This window comes from Palaemon carinicauda, chromosome 2 (genome assembly GCF_036898095.1).
Source record: "Palaemon carinicauda isolate YSFRI2023 chromosome 2, ASM3689809v2, whole genome shotgun sequence".
Lineage (NCBI taxonomy): Eukaryota > Metazoa > Arthropoda > Malacostraca > Decapoda > Palaemonidae > Palaemon > Palaemon carinicauda.
This window is the reverse complement of record NC_090726.1, coordinates 185,365,395-185,385,394: the sequence shown is the minus strand read 5'-3', so window position 1 is coordinate 185,385,394 and position 20,000 is coordinate 185,365,395. Positions and strand designations below refer to the sequence as shown.

The window sequence follows — 20,000 nt, the reverse complement described above, 5'->3', positions numbered from 1 at the left end:
TGTCGATACGAGTGTATCATGCTTTTTATATATTGCCTACATTATTAAAGTTAATTTTGCAATTATATTCATAGTATTTGTTTTTATCATGCCAACACTGATCTTTTTTTAAAGGCCTTATAAATATCCTCTGTTAACATATAGCTTTACCTTAAGAGTACCGCGTCGGTTCATTGCGTTCCTTCAATTCGGCAGGTGCTGTCCTCAAGTCAAGGCAACATCATAGCGGTGACTAACCCAGCGCTCTCCATGTCCGCCGCTCTCGCGTCTCCGCATATGAGCGACGAGGAGCGCTCCATCTCCGCTCTTTACACACTCAGTCAGACCGTAGGAGCCGTGGCGGCTGCCAGGGGAAATTCCATCAAGCAGGAACCCAATTCCCCAGGGGCTACGAAGCAAGAGTGAGGGGAAACAACAATTCCTCCGTTGAAGAAATAAAAAAAAAAAATCATCAAGTTCCTCCGGCAAAATCGTGAAAACGCCTCCCCAGGAGTCAAGGCACAGTCATATAGAAGAGAGAAGTAGTGTTTCTTATTTTGCTGGCAGTGTGAAGAGAAACTGTAGTTTCAATGTTCCAAGGGCCTGCCAAGAGGCTTTTTTAGACTTATGGGCCCCCTTATGAAAGTCCCGTCGGCGGGAATGCCTAACCTTAGGGTAGGATTGTCAGCAAAATTCACCTGAAATTAAATTGAAATGTCGATTCCTTTAGTAGAGAAAGAGTGAAAGAGACTGACGTGGATGATATATCCCTCACGGGCTTTCTGCGTGACCAGTACGTGCGACCTGAAGAAGTGATTCATTCAGAAATGAAGAAGTAATTCATGACGTTCAGTGTATGAAATAGTGACATACATACAGGGCACTTGTGCATTTTTACATGTGCATGATGATGATCTTGCTCGAGTTAAAGAAATTTCACCTTATGATTGCTGCACTCTTTTGTTTTTTTGTTTTTATTTTTTGTGAAATTGCTTACCGTCAATAAAGTATGACCCACTGATTTTTGGGGGAATTCGTTGTGAACTTTGAAAATATTTTTCTAGTGCCTGTAACATTGCTATCTGAATTAGACAGGATGGTCATTCAAGAGAAAGTCAATTTTTTTTTTTTTGTGCTATCAGGAAAAGCATTCATCAAAACTCGTCAAAGCGATCCTATCTATTAGATCTTTCTCGCTCCATGATTATAGTGATAATTCGCAAACTGTTGCTGATGGGCTTGCCCTGGTCTCCAAATGACATGAAAAACTCTTCAAGATGTGTATGAATAAAACTTACATGTGTATGTAAATACATATATATGTATATGATGTAGGATGCTAATGGCCCCTCTCAAGATGATGTTGGAGTGGCGGAGCTGTCTCTCTCTCTCCATCTCTCTTAGATGTAGTAATAACTTAAAACGAATCTTTTTTTCAGAGAAGATTCTGATAAGAATTGTGTCGGGTGTACCGCTCTGTCGGTATATCCATTCGAGGTGGGCATAGTAACGCCGAATTGAATCCGTTCTAAAGTACAATTCCCTAAAAAAAGCAATTTTAAGAACTAATGAAGAAATATCGGTATGAAATTAAGACCGTTATGGAAGGATGACGTCATCATGGAGATGGCCCCATATGACGCATGTGTTTTTTTTTCAAATGTAGATGGCGCCACCTTCTGTTCCATGAAATCTGCTGATGGTAATCCTCCACAGTTCCTTTTTCCCTCTCCTTGTTTTTATCCTCCGTTCTCCCCCTTCCGTGCGACCAAAGTCACATATGATTATTCCTTGAACTAGTCTTGTTTCCAATTGAATCCAACAATGAATCCAATTTTGTCATCTTTGTGTCTTGTCCCAAGAAAATGTTTAATTTTACAATTATTCATAAATTGGTTATTTAAGATTCTTGTTCATTACTAACGCGACTAAACCTGTAACAATCTGTACCTAACAATTAATCTTCGGTTTATATGAATTTCAGTATTATGTTAGTGTTTAATCTCTCCTTTTTGGGAGTAGCATTCCATTGGTTAATTCGAATTTTATTAAACAAGTCTCCGAAATCACATTAAATTCGGCCAACTCTACTTTTGAAATTATTCTGACATAAAACGGAGATAAAGTTTAATGTTGATTTTTCAGGAAATCGGACCATGTTGAAATTATAGCCGCTCTTTAAAAAATCTGAATATTTAACACATTTCTGGAATGATATCTAGACCCAAATCTATCGCAATAAGTCAATTTGATCGAAGCAATTACAACACTTTAATTGTTTTACGTAAACCGGTCATGAAAGCGATTGGTGTCTATTAACATTGTGAGTCAAGGGCACTTTGAATGGGAATGAGGACTAACGTTAACATTCATAACCACATTTGTATATTTGCCACAATCATTGAAACTTTGTATAAACTGATCAGTCGGTCTGTTCCATCACGTCGTCCTATGTACTGGCTTCGCTCTCTAATCATACATAGTCGTTAAGTCTTAAATAATTGGGTGATCACTCACGAGAACTTACACGGATTATGGGTCGTCCCACCTTCTTACACCCCCCTACCGCCCATGGATGGGGGGCGGAGTTATTTGTTCCTTTCTCGGGATTAAGACTTAAACCCATTCAGGAGACTGATGAGAGTCGCCTGTGATAAAGCTTGATACGAAAGTCTTAATGGGGAGAAATAGACAGGAAATGGTAGATGGTCAATATTCCTTGAAGAACTATTAAGCCTTTTTAGTACTGAATTCTTCATTCAAAAGACCATAGTTTATAGGTATTGATGAAAAGATGCTACCTGTTTTTGTTCGAAATTCGTTCATTACTTATTGACCAAACATTTTCAATTCCATTTCTTATATGACTATGAGTTAGATTTCATTCATATTTTTATATTACCGAGTTGCGAAGTAATCAGATGATTTTTTTTTTTATGCACAGGAGATAAGCAATCTCTTACATTGAACCTTTCATTAACTTCCTTATATCAATATGACGTGTATAATGCTTGCTTGTAAGCGCTGGTGTCATAGAAAAAGAAATTTTACTTCATTGAAAGGACTCATTTTTACTTTTTACACCAGTTATGATTAATTTTCTATTTGCAGTATTGCGAAGAACTTTTCTGTTTTTCAGATTATCAACTCCCGAAGACCGTACAGTATTTTCTTGTAGGTCACGTGATTAGAAGACTCATGAAATTTATCGTTTGTTGTCCTTTATTCGTCAGGTTTTCTTATTTAATATCATTCTTTTTTATTTACCAAATTATAGATATTTTGCAACGTCTTTTGTTTGTTTGTTTCATTGTACATCGAAATTTGCTTTTGGTAACTATCGGAAGTATTGTTCTGAAGCCAAAATGCTTCGGGAATTATAGTAATTCTCGGGAATTATTTTATTTCTCGTCTCCTGAGGATAAGGTATAGGAGTTACCTCTTTACCTCGCTGTCTATTAAAACATGGCATCCTAACATCCATTCAATATTATGGAATTCCTTGAGGTCATTATTTTTTATTTACATTTGACTGTCTCGGTTTATGTCTCTCCAATTTAAATCTACCTAATTGATTTTAGCTTCATCTCTCTCTCTCTCTCTCTCTCTCTCTCTCTCTCTCTCTCTCTCTCTCTCTCTCTCTCTCTCTCTCTCTCTCTCTCATTGAAATATATCTAATTAGTTTTTAGTTTCATTTGGATATTTTCAGTTAGGTCAATAAGTAACTCGTCCTCGTCCATATTTGTACTTTTTGTTTTATTTTTATTTTTGTCATTCAAATCAAATATGTTATTATTACAATATATTTCGTTCCAAAATTAGCCTTAGTTATGTTATCATTACAATATATTTCGTTCCAAAATTAGCCTTTGTTAATACACCTTATTTGTTTAAAAGGGCTAATTTAGTTACAGGATAATCTTGTTAAATGAAACTGCGGATTGGATAATTCAGCATCCATAAACCTATTTGATTTTAACGGTAAAATTTTAACATAACCCTATACGAAAATAATTTTTTATTGCTACTGCCGACTTAATTTTATATTTCTTAGATCTCCGGGTCTATTCCTAGTGCCCCAAACCTAAGACCAATAAAATCCCTCTTAATTTGCGTGGACTCCTCGCGCGCCAAATCCTACCATGCTCAGAATCCTACGACTCCTAATATCCTGCCATTCATTTTTCTTTTCATTGATACGACACGACTGCGGGTCGTACCCCTGGATGTGCAATAGACAGTGGTCGACTGAGCGATATGAAATGAATCGTGATCCCCCAAATGAATAGAAAGTTTCGAAGAAATTGGGGAAAATATCGAGAAATAAGAATTGCGAAGAAGATCCACAAAGAAACACTCGAAACAGACGGTAGTGGTATGGTCTTTCCTCTTGTCCCTATCCCTCCCTTCTTTTTTTCTGCCCCCCCCCCCCCTCTCCACTCCCTGTTTTATTTGTCATTGCCACCCCCGCCCCCCTCCCGAAAGCAGAAAGTCAAGAGAGACAGCGGTTCGTGGCTGGATTAGTGCGATAAAAAAGACCACGAGTCAGCGGTTAGCGGTACCACACAGAACCAGAGGGACACATATAGTGTGTTGTATTAACCCATTTTGTGTTTATAGATGGGTTTTAATTGCACAGTCATTAGGCTGTACATGTACAGAAAAAAATACTTTATGGAAGATGTACAATTTTTAATGTACTGTACAGATGAAATGATGTAAATGTTGGATTCACTGTACAGATTATGTGGTGTACAAAGTTCGTGAGCATCCGGCATGCTGACAAAAGAGTGTGTGTGTGGCCCCCCGTTTGTGCTTATAGGCCGTTAAAAAAAAATAGTCTAAACAAGTAAACAACTGCAAGCAAGAGTTCCAAACTCGCCCTACTGATAGCAATGAAGTATCAGTTTTTTTCCCCCCTTGATTGATGTTCATTGTATTTTTGTATTTCTTTCAATCTACGTATGCCTATTTAAGCTGTGAAGATTATAGCAGGATGGAGAGGAATTTCGCGCCTGAAGACGATTAAACATAAACTTCGTTGTGATGTTGTAGATGAGTTCATGAAATCGGGCGCGCAGTGTTGCGCTAAGTGCGCCCCTGGATGAATACTAGAAAAGGAAATATGATACTTACTAGAGTGACTAGAATTAATTTGTACTTTTTTTTTTAAGTCTCGTCAACCACTGCGTGTTCCTGTGTACAGCTTGTGAAGGTTTTTCTCTCGTTTATGTTGTTGGATTATTTGATATTTTTCTCGTATTTCTTTTCATTCTGAAAGTGAGGAATCTAGAGTTATTTTCACACACATTCGTCTTTTTTCGTATCTAAACAAATGTCTATTGTACGAGGCTAAGGTCTCTTTTTTGTCTATTTATTGACGGTAATTTATACACGTCTTCATCTCGGTTACAAACTTCCCTTGTCGAATTCCTTTCGATTTCTCAGAATCTGTTTAGATTTGCAAAGTTATTAATTGATACTATATTGAATTAATTGCACTATAAGAATTAAACGCAAAACTGACGGAAATCATCTTTTTTCTCTTCATCTTTCGCACTGATTCTATAAATATAGTGAGTAAAAAGAATAAAGCCAAGTAATATTTGTACTGAATAAGCGTCGACCGAGGTGAACTTGCGCGTTTAATAACTGTAATGGTACAGAATTTTTTCTTTTTTTTTTTTGGAAAATTTATCATTAGCTGGTACCAAGAGCTCTTCCGGTCAGTACATTTATATAAATGTGATTTTGTACATCTGGTGACTTCACATATTGAATAATATTCAAAGTTTTCTTATGAAATTTCTAACAAAAAATTTGATATACTGATTTAAGCTTAAGTAACGCATTTGCTTTTATATCTTCATTGGTTTTATCGGGTATCAAAATAATACCAGAATGCCATTAATTTCCAATGTATTATTCTTATCTATTACATCAATAAATTCCTAAGAACAATTTGAAAACAGAATTATGTTTCACGAGATGAATATTCTGAATATATCAACCTGAAATATCTGGATATGATTCTGAGAAATCTCTGGCGTTGAAACTGTTCTTAAAGCTTTTTCTTTTACTTCAAGCACGCTCATTCACAAAAGAAAACAAGATGTAGAAGTTATGGTTGGAGTCTTTGCGAGTATGGTACCATGCTCACTATTAGGAAGACCTAGAAGGACGGCATTTGGTGGACTCTTCAGCACCATTAATTAAAAAGGGGGGGAAAGTCGTACTTGGGAATTTGTGCCATAGTGACAAGTGACGTTGTGACTAGTTTCCCTTGGCGCGGTGGACGTTACTCGGTGTAATCTTAATAAATATTACTATATGTTAATGAGTGACGGAGGTACGTGATGGTTTGAAGCCTTGGGGATCACAACGCCAGCTAATAATATTTGATCAATCCGTCTCCCTCCTCGGCCATTTGCGTTGGAAGATGATCATTGCTTTGCTTAGACTTTACACCCACCATTGTTTACTCCCTTCTGAACTAGGTGAAAAAAAAAAAAGTCCGTTCTGGGATGATGATGATGATGTTGATGGTGTTTTTAGGTGGCCATTTTGTTCTTTTGCACAGTCTGATTTGGATTGCTGTGGGTGCTCTTCATTTAGCCGGATTTGCGGCCTAATGTCGTCCTGTCCCAAGGCTCAAAATCACTTACCTTGTCACTCTTACGTCTCACACAAAGCAGCAGTTCCTCAGCCTCCCTTAAATGTGGATTCAGGTTTTCCATTGTTTTATTAGTTAGAATCCAGGGACTCTGTTTGCTATAGACATCTCTAAAAACTCTGAAAGACGGTAAATCGACATAATAAATTTTAACTTTTGAACTTAGTTATGAAATTGTCATTTCATTTCATAAGATTTACGATATTTACTACATTGCATATTCCTGTACTCCTGTACTGTACATCCATTTCATAACAGAGATACAGTTTCATTTTCAAAATTCTTCAACCATCATACCTCATGTTATTTATTTTACTCTTTCATAAATATGTAGCGTAATGTAGTAACCCTCTATAATAGAACCCTGAATTTGGGTATAAGTTGAAATTACAGTACAACGTTACGCTTGTCTCCTTATTCTTTTCTCTGCGGCTTCTTTCTTAAAGCTATCCTTATCCATTGTTCTCCTCATCGTCATCACATTTTAAAAAGAAGGGAAAAATAAGGATGAAAATTTAAAGATTGGAAATGTAAACCGTCTCTCAAGGGAACAGTAAGACTTTTGTAACCAAATTTCTGGTTGCACGATCTGTTCTTTTGCCTCTTTAAAAGGAACAGTGCCCAATATTTAGTACAAGTCCCTTTTCCCTGCCCCCCCCCCCCCCCCCTGTCTCACCCCGTCTCTTCCCACCGTTCCCCTCTACCAAATCCGTGGGTCTTTCCCCCAGAGGGTCCTTGCAAGGGGACGGGGACCCCCTTTTGTTGTTTTGATCAAGTCGAAATCTTCTAGAAATCTTTTAGTTCAGTATTCTGCCGCAGAGATTTTTCAGTCCGGTGTAATGTTTTATTTAGTAATTCTCAGATGAGTGAGACTTATTATCCGCGTTGAATAGAATATATATATATATTTATATGTACATAAGACAATAAAAACCATCTTTCAGTGTTTTTCAGATCCATAGTCCAGACAGTGTTCAATTTGTATGGCCTTTTCAATTTTAGCTCTGGATTTGATCATTACTCACTTTTTGTGTGAATATTCCAAGAATTGTATTTGATCCTTATCTCTCTTTCCCTCTTCATGTGACAATGTTGATATATTTTTTTCTTGTTTTGAATCTTCGCCATTTCTCTTCAAGTTTTTCTTTACCAACCTCCTCCCTCAGTTAATTTTCCATTCAAATTAACTTTCAACACAAACCTAAACCTAATCCGGAATTAATTTTCTTATTTTATCTTTCTTTTAAACTCCTTATTGATGTCTCCACCCAACGAAAAGTGCTATAGATAAAAATCTGACGTTTAATTTAGCTCTTAAAAGAAAGTAAGTACAAAATCATGTGACCCATTTTGAATTTCTGATAAACTTGTTACAACTCAGCTCATGTTGCAGCATAGTGTACTAGTAATGTTGGAAAAAAAATCGCATATAACTGAAATCCTTGTGTCTATTTCATAGACTCGCAATATGTAGACAGACAACATAACACGCCGTGTGATGAGGGATACCTGGAAAAAAGTCTTGTGAACATTTTATGCTTTCACTGAGAAGAATAAAAGAGAAACAAGATAAACTTAGTTTTAAAGGTAATCAAGCAACGGGTGGATGTTGTAAGCTTTAAGTGTCGAAATGTAATAATACTGATAGTTTGCATTTTGTATCGAAGTTAACTGTCTTTGATTCTTTGAATAGATATATTGTTCTGGGTGTGACTCACCAAATCTTTGATTGTTCCCATTTCTTCATTATTCTTCTTCATGCTTTCCTTTTCTCTGCATCTGTATTATCACTGCGATCTGAAGATTTATGAGCTGTAATCACCACGTGAAATCCTCTTTTAATGAGGTTATGCTGGCGTCCATGTTGTTTGATGACGCTCTCTCTCTCTCTCTCTCTCTCTCTCTCTCTCTCTCTCTCTCTCTCTCTCTCTCTCTCTCTCTCTCTCTCTCTCTCTTTCAATTTATTTTGATCTTTTTCCTTTTTGAAATTCCCACTTTATAGATCCACGTTTTTTGTGCTATGTACATAATCCTCAATGTAATCACTTGGATGAGATGATATCAAATTTCTACTTACATTAAGAGACCTAAACTCTTATGATTGATGTATGGCAGACTGCTACAGTAATGGAGTGATATGGATAAATTTTTTTATGAAAAATATAAGCAATTGCTGTAACTTTCAATTGAACAAAAAAAAAATGTCTATATTTCAAGCAAGGATAAAATTATCTGAGTTTTAGCAGTGGAACTTTTAAATGATGGATGTACATAATATTAGACTGTAGTTGTTAAAATCCGATTTGTCAGAATCTGTCACCACACGTTCCTTGTGTGTCCTGATTTCCCCTTTTTTGTTTTCTTCCCTCTTCTTCTCTTCTTCCTTTGGGATTTACGTTTTCAGATTCTTCTGTCTCTCCTTCTCCAAAGCATTTTTCTCTCGTTTCGCCTCTTTTTTCAATGATGAAGAAAAAACATTCTTCATCAACATATCTCCCTCCCCCTCCTTTCACTACTTATAAAAAAAACCTCTTTCATAAGACAAAAAAATTCTCTGACAAGAGCACGAGAGGAAGAAAGAAAAAAAGGTTGTACAATACATATATTTATTTATTTCTCTCGTGCTACCTGTAAACCTTGCAAGAATCCATCTGCTATCCGAATAATTTATCCTTGTGAAGCAGCCGTGGAGAGAAAATAATACACTTCCCACTATAAACTCTAAGTCGTGGTTAGCCATTTTCGAGTCTTATTTAACGTCTCTTGGTAAGGTTCAGTTTTTTTCCTTCAGTGGTAATGTATTGGAAAATGAGCCTTACCGATTGACCCTCTAAGGCTGAGTATAGGCTCCCACGTGACCATTGTGTTAAAGCTCATGTGTTTGTAAGCACAGAAGAAAATAAAGTCTGACATTGTGTTGAATCCTTTTATTATCCTGAAATTTTTTAGAAGCAATTATGGTTGTCTTGTAGTGAAAGATATAATACATGTCCATTTTGAAGCGTTTAGATTTTAGTTTCGTTATGGTTGGAATCATTTTTAAAAAAAAAATTCTTAATATTCCCTGGAGACATAGTTGGTAAAAAAAAAATCTACAGGTTTGATTAAGAAATATACTGCAAAGTTATTATTTTCTTGTGATAGGACCAGGAAAACATCCCCTAAAGTAATTAACGGTATTTTCTCTACTAAATATCCATTCTAAAGTTAAGTGAAGTTTATTTTTTAAAAAAATCAAAATATATTGTCAATTTCTAACATATTAGCGTGCTTTTCAATTTGGCTTTTATTTGCATTCAATTATGATATTGATTCATTAAATTAATCTTAACTTAACTTCAAAGATGTGTTAGTTACCTGCATAACAGTTATAATGCACTTAATTTCAAAGCAATGACCTCAGATATCAGGATGCCAGAAAAAAAATCCAAATCAATCAATCAATCTTAGCAGATAAGCAATGCTAAACCTGAATAATGACGATTCCAATTTTCAATGTACTGAAACAATTTTCCAACCACATATAGGATGCGATTAAGATTGCAAGTGAAAATCCTGAATAATTCATACGGAGAAGGCAAATGTCTTCGTTGAAACTAAGTCATGAATGGCTGTTTCTCTTTATACTTTATTATATCTCTGTACAATATTTAAATCAATGCTAAAACTTTTCATGTTCGATAAGGACTGCTATGCAATCATCGTGACACACTATGTATAGAAAAGGTTATATAAAAAAAAAAATTAAGATAATTTCGAAACACTAAGGATACCACAATAATGCATTTACCTTCTTTTCCATCCGCATGAATGTACGATTGTCATTTGTCATAACTAATCAATCATGTAGTTAAAATAATTCCAAATGGATAATGAAAATCTCAAAATTTGATTAAGAAAACTAAAGGTACATAAACGACCGTGCACAGATGCCTGTGAAACATGGATTGTGTACTTATGTTACACTTCCCTATTTACATTCCTTGAATTTCCTTACCTTTCCGTCAGTCAGCCATTCGGCGCAACGGCGGTAAGTCGTATATTTTGTAAGTGTCGTCCAGATCAACAAAACTGATCATTTACGCTAAAAAAAAAAAAAAAAAAAAAAAAAAAAAAAAAAAAAACAATAAACTCAAATGCCCAGGAAAGAAATTCACCATTACCGGAGAAGGTATGTCATTGGGTTACAATTTCTAACTTGATCAGGTAAGTGCTAATTTTCACCAGTACAATGTGGTGTATTGATTTAGTCTCTCCCGATTATTACTACATCAGGTTAATATTATATGGTAAACACAACACCAATTTCCATATTATCGTGTAAAATCGCAAAATTGTTTTTTTAATAAATACAGCAGTCAAAGCAGACCCAGTTGCGATTTCACTGTTCCAGTTTTGTCTTATTGGGGATAGATGTAAATTATGTATTATTACAAATCTTAGTTTTCTTAGGTTTGCTCGTAAATTGGTTAAGTTACGGTAAACAGAACACCGTTAAATATTAAGCACTCCGTGTGGCTATGGTAATTTTCAAGTATCATAATTCTGTAACGCAGGTATGCCTTAATCGCAAATGGAATCTATGCAAATCAACCAGATACTAATTTCAACAAGCAACCAGAGTAGGTTAGACAAATTGTCAGAACTAACTGGGTCCTCAACTTACTTCACTTTCACATCTGTAGTAAATGTACACATTGTTAGTCTCGTTTATATCAATATCCAATATATTATGGACATTGTAGCGTCCAAGTAGCTTATATATATGAATTTATTTGAATTATAAATATAATTCTTTTGTTACCCTGTATCATGTTGATTGAACTTTATAGGCATCATTCATTTTGAAAAAGAGAGTAATTAGTCAGTTATAAGAGCATTGTTTGTTAATTCCATTAGTTATTTGCTGTGCTTTAAAAAGGCAATCCTGGATGCTTTCCGTATTATTCTCTTTCAATATCCCTTAACGTTAACGAGTGGTAATAAAGGTTCCACGGATCCCCGTCTCACACATGCTTCATTGTCTGAATGAATTGCTTTGTTAACGAAGGAAGGTAATAATCGATAATGCCAAACTCTCTCTCTCTCTCTCTCTCTCTCTCTCTCTCTCTCTCTCTCTCTCTCTCTCTCTCTCTATCTCTTCCTCTTCATTTCCCGGTGTTGTATTTAGTTATATTGAAATCCTGATTGAATGTAATTCAATGCCAATTAGGAGTCTATGATTATTGAATTGATATGATATTAGTCAAGTTGATTAAATAACTGAGGTCAGATGAGCTGTTCTGTATGCTGCAGAAAGTTTAATGTTAATAAATAACAATACAAATGGAAGGGATCATATATAATTAAGTTTAGGGGGTGTTATACAAACTCATAAAATCACATATTACGGAAACTAATATTAGTATATAATGGCAAATATGCAATACTTTAATCCCTATTATTAAGTGCTTTATCCATATCCTATCATGAATACTGGAGCAAACCACTCTTCTCTTGAGTTTTCCTACCCACCCCCTATGAAAATAATTATGGGGGATCCCAGTGGGATGTCTGAGTGGGGAAACACCAAAACAACGAGGGAAATGTAGAAGTATTACTTGAAATGCATAACAAACGCAAGATAACCAGTCTGAAAGTTATATGGTTGATGTAAGTGGTGTGAAATCAAAGTACCATAATTAACTAAAATTTATATCACATCCCTCAAAGCTGCTCCGCCATGACTCGCTTTGCTCGCGATTATACATTATCTCATTGCTCCTCTGTTTTGGCAAGCTGCAGTTCTTGGATGGGCGGCGCACGCCAACCATGTGGGTCATTGTTTCGGTAATACTGTCTACTTTCAGATGAACAATAGGTATATTCTGAACGGAGAGTGTTTTAATTATAATCAATTACCGAAATAGATGAAATTACACTAAATTTCTAAATAGATTGAATTCCCCTGTGGGAGATATCTTCTTATGACTGTAATCACTGAAACGAAGGGTGAAAATTGCCGTTGAGTCATCCGGGAACTTACGCATAAATACGTGGAAGTTCTTCATAGATTAAAAAAAAAGCCAGCTAATGATTACGTCATACAAAAAAACAGAACAGCTGCCAAAAGCGAATGCGCAGTAACCCACCACCAGTCACCCAAAATTAAACAATGGACTTAGAAAATGAAATGGTGTTCACATTTTAGTCGATCGATACGCAAGTTATTGTGCCCCAGCCTCCGTTAGTCACACAGAGGTGAATGCCAAAATATCCAACACTCATCCATTTCTTATAGTGAATTCCAGTTTCGCTAGAAGTTTAAGTATCATATATTGATATATATATATATATATATATATATATATGTATATATATATATATATATATATATATATATATATATATATATGTATATATATATATGTATATATATATATATGTATATATATATATATATATATATATATATATGTATATATATATATATATATGTATATATATATATATATATATATATATGTATATATATATATATACATATATATATATATATATAATTTACTCTACTGAATAAGAAGATAACTTTTGATTTTCAACATCGTGGGCTAACCCCACTAAGCTTGAACGCTGAGATCACAAAGCTCCCTTAATACAAACCATTTTTTTTTTTTTAATTAGATGAGCTGTTCAAAATTATTCAGTTGCACGTAACTCCTAACTGCAAGACAAAAGACGGGTCGAGCTCACGGATAGTATAAAATGTAATTTGCGTTCCGATTTTCGTTTTCAAGTTGCTCGACTGTAATATCATTTGGATTTAAGGGGTGTTTTATTGCTGTTTTAACTGTAATGTCACTTGGGCGTATTTGTGATGTTAGTATCGTTTCAGAAATCAGTACCCTTTTGGGGGGGGGGTGGAGGGGGAGAAATTGAAGAAAATATCAATGATAAAAAGTATCATTAAAAATTCATTTGTGTAACACGCCTTAACACTAACATTCTGTCTTCTTGAGCATAACCTAGGAATACTGCATTAGGCTTTTGATAATATATTTAAAATTGCATTTTCCAAATTTTCGAAAAACCTATCTTAACGAAGATTTCTTAACGAGTTATTTCTGTTATCAATATGGATTCAGGCGATATTCTTCTGGACCTTTTCATTGTCTATCCAAATCATTTGGATTATCGTTAATGTTCAGTTAATGTGAACTAAGGGAGTTCGATCCTGGTTGACTTTAGCACATAATGTGTAAAATCCGAAATTGTATCGAACAAAACTGGCAGGAATTATAGTAACTAAACAACATACAGTAAAGAAAAGTTGTGCACAGCCACTGGGTAAAAAGGGGAATATAGGATTAGTTAACAAAATTGTACTCGATTAAATTCAACTTGGTTTGCCATTTTGCCTCAATAATGACTCTCTAAACAAAAATATCCTAAGAAACCAAACGCAGGAATATATTTGAAGTTTATATAATCCTGAGATAATTTGATAATGGAGAAAAAATTAAACTGTCTATTTCAAGAACATAATGTAAATTAACCCCACTGAACTAATGCTGTTAGGATGAAGTATATTACTTGCACATTAACTCTTATATTAGTGGACATTTGAAGCAAGAGTAAATTTGGTCATTTCCAAAGACTGACTTCGACATCAATTAACTTTTATTATTATTATTACTATTAATTGCTAAGCTACAACCCTAGCTGGAAAAGCAGAATGTTATAAGGCCAGGGCCTCTAACAGGGAAAATAGCCCAATGAGGAAAGTAAACAAAGGGAAAATAAATTATTTTAAGAACAGTAACATTAAAATAAATATCTCCCTTATAAACTCTAAAAATATTAACTGTAACTATTCATCCCAGGCTTTGTTCATAATATATAATAAAAGTCCAGGTTAGGGACGATAAAGATATATATCAAAACAGGCCAAGCCACAAAGGTTTATGTTTTCCCAGAAAGATTTGGTGTCTATTTTTGTTTCTACGTTTAAGAATGAAGAAGTTTATCCAAGAACTTTTCCTTTCGGGGCAAAGGGAATACAGTTTAAAAGTCACAAATAATTATAGGCTAGTATAGGTAACATAAATAGTTTGGATTCAATACGGTAACACAAGATATGCTAAAATGAAAAGGTTTTGAAAATGGATTGGAATTTGCCATTCACCTGTAACCTAATTAGGCTCAAAGAGGGGTATGCCCATTTGTCAATTGCTTGTGTTTGTAATAAAATAACATACCTATTTCCATTATTGATATACTGTATTATTTTTAAATGCATATAAGTTGACCAAAGTGCCAACCACCCCTTGAGATACTACTGCTAGTGACTTATTGATCCTTTGACTGGCCAGATAGTACTGAATTAGATCCCTCGCTGGTTACGGCTCATTTTTTCCTTTGCCTACACATACACTGAATAGTCGGGGTTATTCTTTACATATTCTTCTCTTTCCTCATACACCGGACATCAGCGGTAAGAAAATCGAAAATTTCTTCTTCACTGAAGGGGTTCACTACTGCACTGTAATTGTTCAGTGAGTACTTTCCATTGGGTAAGGGTAGAAGAGACTCTTAAGCTATGGTAAGCAGCTCCTCTAGGAGAAGGACATTTTAAAATCAAAACCATTGTTCTATAGTCTTAGGTAGTGCCATAGCCTATGTACCATGGTCCTCCATTGTCTTTGGCTAGAGTTCTCTTGCCTGATGGTACTCAGGTACTATTGTTTCCTTATTTCCTTTCCTCACTGCGCTATTTTCCTTGCTGAGCTCTTGGGCTTGTAGCATTCTGCTTTTCCAAATAGGGTTGTAGCTTAGCTACTACTACTACTACTACGACTACTACTACTACTACTACTACTACTACTACTAATAATAATAATAATAATAATAATAATAATAATAATATCGGTAGAGTATTTTATTTTCAGTACAAAGAAAAAATTAATATGGCTAGATATTCAATGACAGCAACCTATCCTACAGCTGCATGCAAACAAGGTAGTCGGCAGTTGCAGAAGGTAGTAGTGAAGAATGAGCTGCCCTTAGACATAAGGTTAGGTCAAATGCATAGAACCATTTTACTTTTTTAAACTTTCCAAGAACACTAGAATTTGATAATATTGTATAACTTGAGTTTTTAAATAATGTAAGTTTTAGAAGGATTTTAGGAAGACAGCTTCCTGGGGAACGGTTAGTTTAGATAATTTTTGCAATTACCAGTGATAGGCTACGATCATTAGACAAGACTAAAGCCCTGTACACACGATCGTGCATACCCGACAGGCAAACAGGCCACAATAGTTAGTGAAAATGAGGGTTGATGACGTCAGAAGCGAGAAAACTAAAGGCAGCGATCTGGCAACACTATATGATGCCAGATCCCTGTCTGTGGTTTTCCCGCTTCTGACGTCATTAACCTTCATTCTTACTAACTATTGTGATCTGGTATCACTGTTTGCCCGTCGGGTATGCACGATCGTGTGGACAGGGCTTTACAATGCATAAACTGTGGGCACAAAGCCCTTTTTCTCTGATCACCTAGGACAACATGGATTATATAGGCAGTAGAGGCTTCCCAGTCTGTGAACTACTTTAACGTTTTGTCGAATTTCCAAGTCCGGCCAATCAAACAAATTCCGTTTGTTAGATTTTAATTTATATCGGATAACATCAAAATTACAATACAGTACTTTCTTCAGAGCATAGAGTATCAAAATTTTACAAGCGTACCTTTCACCAAAATATCCCTTTATAATCACAAAATATAATATCAAACTTAAAGAAATCTCATCATTCATTTTATGTGAATGAATTATCTAAACGTAAATGTCAGATGTAAAGCTCCTAAGACCACTCATGTGCAAATAATGGCTCCTTTTCCAAACTGAGGTCGAGAGGCGGCATCCAGTGGCTGTTGTCGTTGCTTGGGGCGCAAGTGGATATCAATGTCCTACAGCATTCACCTCGGCTCTAGTTGTCGTTGTATGTGGTCCCTTTATCAGGAGAGTTGTTGATGGCAGGGGGCTAACTAATAGCTAACGGTTCCAAAGAAGCAGAGGATTAAAACTGCCCCATTTATTTGCAGATATACTCACGTTTTTCAGTAGCAATTGGTGATATTGCTTACTTTGTTTTTCATTTATGATTACACGTTAAATTTAGAGATTGAGTGAATAAACTTTTCATATAGCAGACGACAGGCAAATGCATGCAATTTTACAAATGAAATTGAAACTTACAAATTATTTTAGACAACAGATATATGTCAATCCTAATTATTCAAGTGGTCTGATTCAAAGTTCACTAACCTTCATCGGTATTTATTTATACAATGTATTTGCCTCTTCAAGGATTTGAGTACCATCACCAAGTAAAAGATTGAATTTTTTTCAACATGGACTGGTACTTGATATGAAAAGGTTGAAAATTTCAATAAACAGAGCAGTTAAAGTGTTGCATTGTGTATCCAAATAATTTAGATTACCGTTAATGTTCAGTTTATGTGAACTAAGAAAGTTCGATGCAGGTTGCCATTAGCGCATGATGATCTTCGTTGGTATTTATTTATACAATGTATTTGCCTCTTCAAGGATTTTAGTACCATCACCAAGTAAAAGATTGAAATCATTTCCACGAGGACTAGGGCCTCATATAAAAAGGTTGAAAATTTCAATAAACAGAGCAGTTAGGGTGTTGCAATTCGGATTATGATTACCCATGTATTATTTGATCTGCACTGGCTGCCTGCTAAAGTTGCAATAATGTTTGAAATTTCATGACTCTCCAGTTAATCAGGACTGAATACCCAAAGTATTCTAGAGTTTCACTGTAAATATGTACCAACCGTGTGTCACACAATTGTACATAATTCCTTTTGCATATATTATGCTTGTATCTTCGCTCTTCCCTCGCACTAAACGAACATGAAACGTGTCTGCTGTTTCCTCTGTAACATTGTCTGTCTTGTTAACTTGTTATGTCCTGTTGCCTTGAGGTTTTGTATATAAAGGAGAGTGTTCTATAACAATATAACTCAGTTGATTGCATCCTGCCTTTGAGTTCACAACCCTCTCTCGGCCCGTCACAAATAACACAACCAATCAAGCCTTGTCAACATGAGATTGGCCATGGGTGGTATCAAGTTAATGGGCCCTAGATGCATGTCGATCGTGGGTTCTAGATTTTTCGTATGTGCAGCCTAAAGAATACATTTTTGGCCATCTAAAATTCACCATTTCCCTTTTAATGGGTCATGAACTTTTTTCATTTTCTGTGTATTCATACTACAATAGTCAAATGAATAGTACAGATTGATAAAAGCCTATATCTACCTCTATTGAATATTGAAATGCGTCCTGATACAATATTACAGCACCGATATTTCTCAATCACTCGGACGATATTAATACTGTAAAAATTATACAAGATAACTTAATAATAATGATCGAGCTTCACCAAGAGAGTAAGGCTATTAATATTTAGTGTTTATATGCAACGCATCAATAAAAATACGCCTCCTAGTTTTTTGTCAAATTCATAATCTGCAATAATTGATACTCTTAATAGATATTCATGCATAAACTGCAGTTAAAATAATTTCGAATACACGCCATTTACATGTCCAATTCCCCTTCTATCACATCATTTCCTCCCCGTGTCTTATTTCACCCTTTCCTCGGGGAGCTTAGGGAGAAGAGAGAAGGGAGAGATAGTTTTATTTCTCGATTTTTTTCTCAATTATGCATAGTTCCATTCATTTTTATGTTGCTTTCTCGACAATTTAGATTTGTATTTGTTGGGGATTAGTAATTTTCCTTCCTACACATATACTATTTATTGTCCGTTTCACTAAAATTTAGAACGGTTTGTATAATTAGGTTTATTTACATTCACGTAAGGTCAATTTGTAACTTTTTTTTTAAATAGGTCAAATGGGTTTTTAGAATTTTGTGTCTTCAAATCTTAAGTACTCACAGGAAGGTTTTAATTTCCATTCAGTTAAAAACGAAAATTAATTCATGTCAGCTAAGCGCCTTGTTTTCTTCGAGATGGTGATTTCAAAATTTGTAAGCCTTCTTTTTCTATGCATTTCATTGTTTCTGAGGAAGATGCAAGACTTGTGATCTCAAAACTTGCCTGTGACTTATTATCTTACCATTGGGTACATAATTCGACCCATAGGTTAAAGGAGATATTTTACTTAATTTTTCATTGATTTCCTGGAACTGCCTCACATGCAGAGCTCGGAAGCGCTAGAGGACCCACGAGATTTGTTTATCATAAATAATTTTAAATATTCGAAAAAAAAAAAACAGCGCAGTCCACCTCAATTGTCAAATCCACTTTATCATAACATTTTATAAACAAGAAAGTCTTAATTTCTTGATAGACTTGAGTCCTTCTATTCTCAAGTAGGAGCTTATTTTACGAACTTGAAATTTGAAATTTCTAGAACACTGTCACGGTACCACTTATCACCAACAACTTTAAACCATTAGTAATCATTTTCGAGTAGACGCGATTTGTTGTTGACCGCATATGTAGCAAAATCTCTTTAATATTTTTGGGCCTCCAGTTCTAATAACTTGAGTCATTTGTTAAAGATTATTCACTAAAAGAAATAGACATCTGTTTGAGGCTGGAGGTGAGGATGGCAGGTTCATCCTTGCCAAGATTCTCGGACATGATGTGTCGTACCATACTAGTGGTATTCTTTAAATCTATCTAGGAAGCAGCTCTTCTGAAAGCTATCTAACTGTTATAAGGATGTTTCTGCTTTTATTGTTTTAAACTGAATTACCATTTATTTATTTATTTATTTATTTATTTATTTATTTATAACAAATAATATTGGCGTCAATGCCTTAGATGTCAGGGTGCCAGATAACTCACAATCAATCCCTGAACAATTCTCGATTGTTCGATTACATATCCCCATTATTTTTTTTTATTACATATCCCCATTATTTTTTTATGTTATCTTGCATCGTTTTAATTTTCCCCCTAGCAAATCTAGCAGGACACCATCTATCGCAATTGCAAGTTTTCATTTCCTCTTGTCAAGTTGCACGTAAATATTTACAAACGAGACGGTTTAATCATTACAACATGACATTATTAATACTTAAAAAATAAATGGAAACAATATATCAAATGTTGATTGTGTTTTCTGGTGACAAGGCGAGTTACCAGTAAAAAGAGTAACTGATTTAAAATGTTGCCCCAAGTGTAATAATTGTAAGAATCATTAAAACAAAGGACAAACGAAGTCTAAAATCGCCACACTGCATTTCAGCCTCCAGCCCCAATAAACAATATATTTATTCAGATCTTATTTATACATGATTCA

At 35.0% G+C, this 20,000-nt stretch overlaps 1 long non-coding RNA gene and 1 pseudogene across 1 annotated transcript in view; both read left to right on the top strand.

Moving 5' to 3' along the window:
- Window positions 1-9,569, top strand: part of LOC137621561 (uncharacterized) — a 364,107-nt pseudogene extending 354,538 nt beyond the window's left edge.
- Window positions 9,570-10,798: 1,229 nt separating this feature from the next.
- LOC137622438 (uncharacterized) overlaps window positions 10,799-20,000 on the top strand; it is a 51,030-nt gene continuing 41,828 nt past the window's right edge. Inside the window, exon 1 of the long non-coding RNA XR_011040451.1 lies at window positions 10,799-10,858. This is a non-coding gene — a long non-coding RNA (uncharacterized lncRNA). The remainder of the gene's footprint in view (window positions 10,859-20,000) is intronic.